Raw genomic sequence first — 11,121 nt, forward strand, 5'->3', positions numbered from 1 at the left:
TATACCAGACTACTGACACAGGGCTATGTATACCAGAGTACAGAGATGGACTGACACAGGACTATCTATACCAGAGTACTGAGACAGGGCTATCTATACCAGAGTACTGAGACAGGGCTATCTATACCAGAGTACTGAGACAGGGCTATCTATACCAGAGTACTGACACAGGGCTATCTATACCAGAGTACTGACACAGGGCTATCTATACCAGAGTACTGACAAAGCTCTGACACAGGGCTATCTATACCAGAGTACTGACACAGGGCTATCTATACCAGAGTACTGAGACAGGGCTATCTATACCAGAGTACTGACAAAGCTCTGACACAGGGCTATCTATACCAGAGTACTGAGACAGGGCTATCTATACCAGAGTACTGAGACAGGGCTATCTATACCAGAGTACTGACACAGGGCTATCTATACCAGAGTACTGACACATGGCTATCTATACCAGAGTAATGAGACTGGATTATCTATACCAGAGTACTGACACAGGGCTATCTATACCAGAGTACTGACACAGGACTATCTATACCAGAGTACTGACACAGGACTATCTATACCAGAGTACTGACACAGGACTATCTATACCAGGGTACTGAGACAGGACTATCTATACCAGAGTACTGAGACAGGGCTATCTATACCAGAGTAATGAGACAGGGCTATCTATACCAGAGTAATGAGACTGGACTATCTATACCAGAGTACTGACACAGGACTATCTATACCAGACTACTGACACAGGGCTATGTATACCAGAGTACAGAGATGGACTGACACAGGACTATCTATACCAGAGTACTGAGACAGGGCTATCTATACCAGAGTACTGAGACAGGGCTATCTATACCAGAGTACTGAGACAGGGCTATCTATACCAGAGTACTGACACAGGGCTATCTATACCAGAGTACTGACACAGGGCTATCTATACCAGAGTACTGACAAAGCTCTGACACAGGGCTATCTATACCAGAGTACTGACACAGGGCTATCTATACCAGAGTACTGAGACAGGGCTATCTATACCAGAGTACTGACAAAGCTCTGACACAGGGCTATCTATACCAGAGTACTGACACAGGGCTATCTATACCAGAGTACTGAGACAGGGCTATCTATACCAGAGTACTGACACAGGGCTATCTATACCAGAGTACTGAGACAGGGCTATCTATACCAGAGTACTGACACAGGGCTATCTATACCAGAGTACTGAGACAGGGCTATCTATACCAGAGTACTGACACAGGGCTATCTATACCAGAGTACTGAGACAGGGCTATCTATACCAGAGTACTGACACAGGGCTATCTATACCAGAGTACTGAGACAGGGCTATCTATACCAGAGTACTGACACAGGGCTATCTATACCAGAGTACTGAGACAGGGCTATCTATACCAGAGTACAGAGATGGACTGACACAGGACTATCTATACCAGAGTACTGAGACAGGGCTATCTATACCAGAGTACTGACACAGGACTATCTATACCAGAGTACTGAGACAGGGCTATCTATACCAGAGTACTGAGACAGGGCTATCTATACCAGAGTACTGAGACAGGGCTATCTATACCAGAGTACTGACACAGGACTATCTATACCAGAGTACTGAGACAGGGCTATCTATACCAGAGTACTGAGACAGGACTATCTATACCAGAGTACTGAGATGGCAGAACTTAGTGACTACAGGAAACCAGAGACAAAACTACAGGAAATGGGAGGAGAGGTTAACAGGTTATCAGTGGTTACAGAAAAAAACACATGGCCAATCAGCATCCTACTCTCTATGTTACATTACAACAGACAGGGCCAATCAGCACCCTACTCTCTATGTTACATTACAACACACAGGGCCAATCAGCATCCTACTCTCTATGTTACATTACAACACACAGGACCAATCAGCACCCTACTCTCTATGTTACATTACAAAACACAGGACCAATCAGCACCCTACTCTCTATGTTACATTACCAAAACACAGGGCCAATCAGCACCCTACGCTCTATGTTACATTACAACACACAGGACCAATCAGCACCCTACTCTCTATGTTACATTACAAAACACAGGACCAATCAGCACCCTACTCTCTATGTTACATTACAAAACACAGGACCAATCAGCACCCTACTCTCTATGTTACATTACCAAAACACAGGGCCAATCAGCACCCTACTCTCTATGTTACATTACAACACACAGGACCAATCAACACCCTACTCTCTAGTTAGTGCACTGCTTTCTACAGAGGGCCAATTAGCACCCTAATCTCTATGTTACATTAAAAGACAGAGGGCCAATCAACACCCTAATATCTAGTTAGTGCACTGCTTTCTTCGGAGGGCCAATCAGCACTCTACTCTCTATGTTAGTGCACTGCTTTCTGCAGAGGGCCTATCAGCAACCTACTCTCTATGTTAGTGCACTGCTTTCTGCAGAGGGCCAATCAGTACCCTACTCTCTATGTTAGTGCACTGCTTTCTTCAGAGGGCCAATCAGCATCCTACTCTCTATGTTAGTGCACTGTTTTCTGCAGAGGGCTCTGACCAAAGGTAGTGTACGACGTAGAGAAACAAAGGGAGCCATTTGGAACGCTGCCCCAGAAACTCACCTTGACAGCGTCAGCCTTCTTGTTCAGCAGACTCTTGACTGCTGTAGAGAGGAAAGAAGGAAGGAAGGAAGGAAGGAAGGAAGGAAGGAAGGAAGGAAGGAAGGAAGGAAGGAAGGAAGGAAGGAAGGAAGGAAGGAAGGAAGAGAGGGAGAGAGGGAGAGAGAAAGAGAGAGGAAGAGAGAAATAGAGAGGAAGGTTAACACCAGTGTTTCTCACAGAGACAGACAGCCTCCATAGTGCAACAGGACTGTGTTCATTAGACTCAAAACAAGAGGAAACGTTTTGAAACAACGTTTTGAAACAACAACTAAATGGTTGAATCTGTCAAATGACAGAGACATGTTTCCTTGTGTTTCAAAACGTTTAAAATATACAGTGATATAAAAGTAATGGTATTAAAGTCATGGTATTAAAGTCATGGTATTAAAGTCATGGTATTAAAGTTATGGTATTAAAGCCATGGTATTAAAGTCAGTATTAAAGTCAGTATTAAAGTCATGGTATTAAAGTCATGGTATTAAAGTCATGGTATTAAAGTCATGGTATTAAAGTCATGGTATTAAAGTCAGTATTAAAGTCATGGTATTAAAGTCATGGTATTAAAGTCAGTATTAAAGTCATGGTATTAAAGTCATGGTATTAAAGTCATGGTATTAAAGTCAGTATTAAAGTCATGGTATTAAAGTCATGGTATTAAAGTCAGTATTAAAGTCATGGTATTAAAGTCATGGTATTAAAGTCATGGTATTAAAGTCATGGTATTAAAGTCAGTATTAAAGTCATGGTATTAAAGTAATGGTATTAAAGTCAGTATTAAAGTCATGGTATTAAAGTCAGTATTAAAGTCATGGTATTAAAGTCATGGTATTAAAGTCATGGTATTAAAGTCAGTATTAAAGTCATGGTATTAAATTCAGTATTAAAGTCAGTATTAAAGTAATGGTATTAAAGTCATGGTATTAAAGTCATGGTATTAAAGCCATGGTATTAAAGTCAGTGTTAAAGTCAGTATTAAAGTCATGGTATTAAAGTCATGGTATTAAAGTCATGGTATTAAAGTCATGGTATTAAAGTCAGTATTAAAGTCAGTATTAAAGTCATGGAATTAAAGTCAGTATTAAAGTCATGGAATTAAAGTCAGTATTAAAGTCATGGTATTAAAGTCATGGTATTAAAGTCATGGTATTAAAGTCATGGAATTAAAGTCAGTATTAAAGTCAGTATTAAAGTCATGGTATTAAAGGCATGGTATTAAAGTCATGGTATTAAAGTCAGTATTAAAGTCATGGTATTAAAGTCATGGTATTAAAGTCATGGTATTAAAGTCATGGTATTAAAGTCATGGTATTAAAGTCAGTATTAAAGTCAGTATTAAAGTCATGGTATTAAAGTCATGGTATTAAAGTCAGTATTAAAGTCATGGTATTAAAGTCATGGTATTAAAGTCATGGTATTAAAGTCAGTATTAAAGTCATGGTATTAAAGTCATGGTATTAAAGTCAGTATTAAAGTCATGGTATTAAAGTCATGGTATTAAAGTCAGTATTAAAGTCAGTATTAAAGTCATGGTATTAAAGTCATGGTATTAAAGTCATGGTATTAAAGTCATGGTATTAAAGTCAGTATTAAAGTCATGGTATTAAAGTCAGTATTAAAGTCATGGTATTAAAGTCATGGTATTAAAGTCATGGTAATAAAGTCATGGTATTAAAGTCAGTATTCAAGTCAGTATTAAAGTCATGGTATTAAAGTCAGTATTAAAGTCAGTATTAAAGTCAGTATTAAAGTCATGGTATTAAAGTCATGGTATTAAAGTCAGTATTAAAGTCATGGTAATAAAGTCATGGTATTAAAGTCAGTATTCAAGTCAGTATTAAAGTCATGGTATTAAAGTCAGTATTAAAGTCAGTATTAAAGTCAGTATTAAAGTCATGGTATTAAAGTCATGGTATTAAAGTCAGTATTAAAGTCATGGTAATAAAGTCATGGTATTAAAGTCAGTATTCAAGTCAGTATTAAAGTCATGGTATTAAAGTCAGTATTAAAGTCAGTATTAAAGTCATGGTATTAAAGTCAGTATTAAAGTCATGGTATTAAAGTCAGTATTAAAGTCATGGTATTAAAGTCAGTATTAAAGTCATGGTATTAAAGTAATTGTATAAAATCATTGCATGCATCTGCATCGTCATGCTACAACATATTCTACATATAGTATATACTACATGAAGTATTCTGTGGATGTGAATGAACTATATTCACTATTCATAATATACTGTATATATACTGTATATATACTACATGCAGTATTCTGTTGATGTGTATGTACTATATTTACTATTTATAACATACTGTATATATTCTACATGATGCATTATATACTATATATATACTATATATATATATATACACTACATTAACTATTCTGTGAATTTACTATATTTACTATTCATAATATACTGCATATATACTGTATATATACTACATGCAGTATTCTGTGGATGTGAATGTACTATATTTACTATTTATAATATACCATTTACATACTGTATATATACAACATGAAGTATTCTGTTGATGTGATTGTACTATATTTACTATTTATAATATACTGCATATATACTGTATATATACTACATGCAGTATTCTGTGGATGTGAATGTACTATATTTACTATTTATAATATACCATTTACATACTGTATATATACAACATGAAGTATTCTGTTGATGTGATTGTACTATATTTACTATTTATAATATACCATGTACATACTGTATATATACACAACATGAAGTATTCTGTGAATGTACTATATTCACTATTCATAATATACTGCATATATATTGTATATATACTACATGCAGTATTCTGTGGATGTGCATATACTGTATTCACAACATCCTGTTTATGTACAGGGCATTCGGAAAGTATTCAGACCCCTTCACTTTTTCCATATTTTGTTGCGTTACAGTCTTATTATAAAATGCATTACATTTTTTTTTAAACTCAGCAATCTGCACACAATACCCCATAATGGCAAAGTGAAAATAGGTTTTTAGAAATGTTTGCAAATGTATTAAAAAGTATGAACAGATGCCTTATTTACATCAGTATTTAAGTAGACCCTTTGTTATGAGACTCTGAATTGAGTTCAGGTACAACCTGTTTCCGTTGATCATCCTTGAGATGTTTCTACAACTTGATTGGAGTCCACCTGTGGTAAATTCAATTGATTGGACATGATTTGAAAAGGCACACAGTTAACAGTGCAGGTCAGAGCAACAACCAAGCCAAGAGGTCTGAAGGAATTGTCTGTAGAGCTCTGAGACAGGATTGTGTCGAGGCACAGATCTGGGGAAGGGTACCAAAACATTTCTGCAGCATTGAAGTTCCCCAAGAACACAGTGGCCTCCATCATTCTGAAATTCTGAAACCACCCCGGGCCAAACTGGCCAATCGGCGAAGAAGGGCCTTGGTCAGGGGGGTGACCAAGAACCCGATGGTCACTCTGACAGAGCTCCAGAGTTCCTCTGTGGAGATGGGAGAAACTTCCAGAAGAACAACCATCTCTGCAGCACTCCACCAACCAGGCCGTTATGGTAGAGTGGCCGCCAGTCCTCAGTAAAAGGCACATGACAGCCCGCTTGGAGTTAGCCAAAAGGCACCAAAAGGACTCTCAGACCACAGGAGAAACAAGATTTCAGTTGTTTTTTTAACATACATTTTTGCTTTGTTATTATGGGGTATTGTGTGTAGATTGATAAACAACAATTAAATCCATTTTAGAATAAGGCTGTAACGTAACAAAATGTGGATAAAGTCAAGGGATCTGCATACTTCCCAATGCAATGTGTGTGTGTATATATATATATACTACATACATACATATACTACATTCACTAATGTACTATTATAAAATCAAGATGTCTTAAAAGGGATTTTAACACTACGGAGTCGAACCAAACCAAGCTGTACTGAGCCGGCCTGGTTATGCATCCTCCATAGTTACTGTAACCGTGCCGACAAGAGACAATGTGACAAGAAAATATCTGAGCCAGCACAGTTTGGTTGGGATCGGCCCGATATTGTGTGAAAGGGGTATAAGAGTACCGACAAAGGGTGTGACATGAGGCCCTGGCCACTGATTGGCTGACAGAGAGGAAGTGACATGAGACACTGGCCACTGATTGGCTGACGGAGAGGATGTGTGTTCTTACCTCGAGGGTACCACATCCCAAACAAAGGACGTAAAGAAATATAAAAAAAACAATTAAAAAGAAGAAAATGATTAATTGTAAAGATCAAATAAAATCAGATTATTTAATTCTAAAGAAAAACATGAATCAAAATAACTGCAAAACAGACAGATATGGGTAGTAAAGTGACATTACTTTTGGAGTTTTACACACACAGAGAGAGAGACAGAGAGACAGAGAGGGAGAGGAGAGAGAGAGAGAGAGAGACACAGAGAGAGAGACAGAAAGAAAGAGAGAAAGAGAGACAGAGAGGGAGAGAGAGAGAGAGAGAGAGAGAGAGAGAGAGAGAGAGACACAGAGAGAGAGACAGAAAGAAAGAGAGAAAGAGAGACAGAGAGAGAGAGAGAGAGAGAGACAGAGAGAGAGACACAGAGAGAGAGACAGAAAGAAAGAGAGAAAGAGAGACAGAGAGGACAGAGGGAGAGAGAGACAGAGCGAGAGATAGAGAGAAAGAGAGAGACAGAGAGAGAGGACAAATAGAGAGAGACAGTGAGAAAGAGAGACAGAGGGAGAGAACAGAGAGAGAGCAAAGGACAGAGAGAGAGACAGAGAGAGACAGAGAGACAGAGCGAGAGACAGAGAGAAAGAGAGAGATAGAGAAAGAGAGAGGACAAAGAGAGAGAGAGACAGCGAGAAAGCGAGACAGAGAGAGAGCAAAGGACAGAGAGAGAGACAGAGAGAGAGACAGAGAGAGAGAACAGAGAGAGAGCAAAGGACAGAGAGAGAGACAAAGAGAGAGACAGAGAGACAGAGGGAGAGAACAGAGAGAGACCAAAGGACAGAGAGAGAGACAGAGAGAGAGACAGAGAGACAGAGAGAGAGATCGAAGAACAGAGAGAGAAAGAGAAGGACATACCTGAGAAGTTTTTTGTTACCAGCAGAGTGGTCAAAATGGCTCCCTGAAATTGTGGAGGGGACAGAAAGAAAGGAGGGAAGGATGGAGAGAGCAGAAAAGAGGAGGGGAGGAGAGAGCAGAATAGAGGAGGAGAGGAGAGAGCAGAATAGAGGAGGGGAGGAGAGAGCAGAATAGAGGGGAGGAGAGAGCAGAATAGAGGAGGGGAGGAGAGAGCGGAATAGAGGAGGGGAGGAGAGAGCAGAAAAGAGGAGGGGAGGAGAGAGCAGAATAGAGGGGAGGAGAGAGCAGAATAGAGGAGGGGGGAGAGAGCAGAATAGAGGAGGGGAGGAGAGAGCAGAAGAGGAGGGGAGGAGAGAGCAGAATAGAGGAGGGGAGGAGAGAGCAGAATAGAGGAGGGGAGGAGAGAGCAGAATAGAGGAGGGGAGGAGAGAGCAGAATAGAGGAGGGGAGGAGAGAGCAGAATAGAGGAGGGAGGAGAGAGTAGAATAGAGGAGGGGAGGAGAGGGCAGAATAGAGGAGGGGAGGAGAGAGCAGAATAGAGGAGGGGAGGAGAGAGCAGAATAGAGGAGGGGAGAGAGAGCAGAATAGAGGAGGGGAGGAGAGAGCAGAATAGAGGAGGGGAGGACAGAGTAGAATAGTCTCTACTGAAGGGGAGGATTTCAGCAGAAAGAGGAGGGGAGATAGTAGAATAGAGGAGGGGAGGAGAGAGCAGAATAGAGGAGGGGAAGAGAGAGCAATTCACTAATTAAAGATTGTTAGAAAAGAGGAAAGCTAATAAAAAGAGAGAAGAATAACAGCAGTGTTACTATAGTCTCTACTGAAGGGCTGATCATTTCACCAGACAACAGCAGTGTTACTATAGTCTCTACTGAAGGGCTGATCATTTCACCAGACAACAGCAGTGGTACTATAGTCTCTACTGAAGGGCTGATCATTTCAAAGCAGGTGGAAAAGGGGGTGAGAAAGAGAAGGGTGTGTGCTTGGCTACATCCCAAAGGGTGCCCTCTTATCTATAAAAGGAGCAGGTGGAAAAGGGGGTGAGAAAGAGAAGGGTGTGTGCTTGGCTACATCCCAAAGGGTGCCCTCTTATCTATAAAAGGAGCAGGTGGAAAAGGTGAGAAAGAGAAGGGTGTGTGCTTGGCTACATCCCAAAGGGTGCCCTCTTATCTATAAAAGGAGCAGGTGGAAAAGGGGTGAGAAAGAGAAGGGTGTGTGCTTGGCTACATCCCAAAGGGTGCCCTCTTATCTATAAAAGGAGCAGGTGGAAAAGGGGGTGAGAAAGAGAAGGGTGTGTGCTTGGCTACATCCCAAAGGGTGCCCTCTTATCTATAAAAGGAGCAGGTGGAAAAGGGGGTGAGAAAGAGAAGGGTGTGTGCTTGGCTACATCCCAAAGGGTGCCCTCTTATCTATAAAAGGAGCAGGTGGAAAAGGGGTGAGAAAGAGAAGGGTGTGTGCTTGGCTACATCCCAAAGGGTGCCCTCTTATCTATAAAAGGAGCAGGTGGAAAAGGGGTGAGAAAGAGAAGGGTGTGTGCTTGGCTACATCCCAAAGGGTGCCCTCTTATCTATAAAAGGAGCAGGTGGAAAAGGGGTGAGAAAGAGAAGGGTGTGTGCTTGGCTACATCCCAAAGGGTGCCCTCTTATCTATAAAAGGAGCAGGTGGAAAAGGGGGTGAGAAAGAGAAGGGTGTGTGCTTGGCTACATCCCAAAGGGTGCCCTCTTATCTATAAAAGGAGCAGGTGGAAAAGGGGGTGAGAAAGAGAAGGGTGTGTGCTTGGCTACATCCCAAAGGGTGCCCTCTTATCTATAAAAGGAGCAGGTGGAAAAGGGGGTGAGAAAGAGAAGGGTGTGTGCTTGGCTACATCCCAAAGGGTGCCCTCTTATCTATAAAAGGAGCAGGTGGAAAAGGGGTGAGAAAGAGAAGGGTGTGTGCTTGGCTACATCCCAAAGGGTGCCCTCTTATCTATAAAAGGAGCAGGTGGAAAAGGGGTGAGAAAGAGAAGGGTGTGTGCTTGGCTACATCCCAAAGGGTGCCCTCTTATCTATAAAAGGAGCAGGTGGAAAAGGGGTGAGAAAGAGAAGGGTGTGTGCTTGGCTACATCCCAAAGGGTGCCCTCTTATCTATAAAAGGAGCAGGTGGAAAAGGGGTGAGAAAGAGAAGGGTGTGTGCTTGGCTACATCCCAAAGGGTGCCCTCTTATCTATAAAAGGAGCAGGTGGAAAAGGGGTGAGAAAGAGAAGGGTGTGTGCTTGGCTACATCCCAAAGGGTGCCCTCTTATCTATAAAAGGAGCAGGTGGAAAAGGGGGTGAGAAAGAGAAGGGTGTGTGCTTGGCTACATCCCAAAGGGTGCCCTCTTATCTATAAAAGGAGCAGGTGGAAAAGGGGGTGAGAAAGAGAAGGGTGTGTGCTTGGCTACATCCCAAAGGGTGCCCTCTTATCTATAAAAGGAGCAGGTGGAAAAGGGGGTGAGAAAGAGAAGGGTGTGTGCTTGGCTACATCCCAAAGGGTGCCCTCTTATCTATAAAAGGCACTACTCTGTTTTTATATGAAAGGATATTTATTGTGATATTTTATTTTTGACAATAAACAGAAACAGAAACAGTAGAATTAAGTAACAAATGAACAATGGTTGGAAAGTCCTTTAGATCAGACCTCTATGGGCCTTGTAGTAGTGCACGGAATAGGGTATAGGGAATAGGGTATAAGGTATAAGGAATAGGGTATCAGGAATAGGGAATAGGGTATAAGGAATAGGGAATAGGGTATACGGAATAGGGAATAGGGTATAAGGAATAGGATATCAGGAATAGGGAATAGGGTATAAGGAATCAAGAATAGGGAATAGGGTATAAGGTATAGGGAATAGAGTATAGGGTACAGGGAATAGGGTATAGGGTATAGAGTATAAGGAATAGGGTATAAGGTATAGGGAATAGGGAATAGAGTATAGGGTACAGGGAATAGGGTATAGGGTATAAGGAATAGGAGTATAAGGTATAGGGAATAGAGTATAGGGTACAGGGTATAGGAAATATGGAATAGGGTAAAGGGAATAGGGTATAGGGAATAGAGCTCTGGGTATACAGTAGTGCATAGTATAGGGAATAGGGTATAGAGCTCTGGGTAGACAGTAGTGCATGGTATAGGGAATAGGGTATAGAGATCTGGTTAGACACGGTATAGGGAATAGAGTATAGGGAATAAGGAATAGGGTATAGAGATCGGTTAGACACGGTATAGGGAATAGGGTATAGGGAATAAGGAATAGGGTATAGAGATCTGGTTAGACACGGTATAGGGAATAGGGTATAGGGAATAAGGAATAGGGTATAGAGATCTGGTTAGACACGGTATAGGGGGAATAGGGTATAGAG

General features: G+C 41.1%; 1 pseudogene; it reads right to left on the reverse strand.

Moving 5' to 3' along the window:
- Positions 1–11,121, reverse strand: part of LOC135561699 (calcium/calmodulin-dependent protein kinase type II delta chain-like) — a 132,915-nt pseudogene that overhangs the window by 56,786 nt on the left and 65,008 nt on the right.

Source organism: Oncorhynchus nerka, linkage group LG18 (assembly GCF_034236695.1).
Source record: "Oncorhynchus nerka isolate Pitt River linkage group LG18, Oner_Uvic_2.0, whole genome shotgun sequence".
Taxonomy (NCBI): domain Eukaryota; kingdom Metazoa; phylum Chordata; class Actinopteri; order Salmoniformes; family Salmonidae; genus Oncorhynchus; species Oncorhynchus nerka.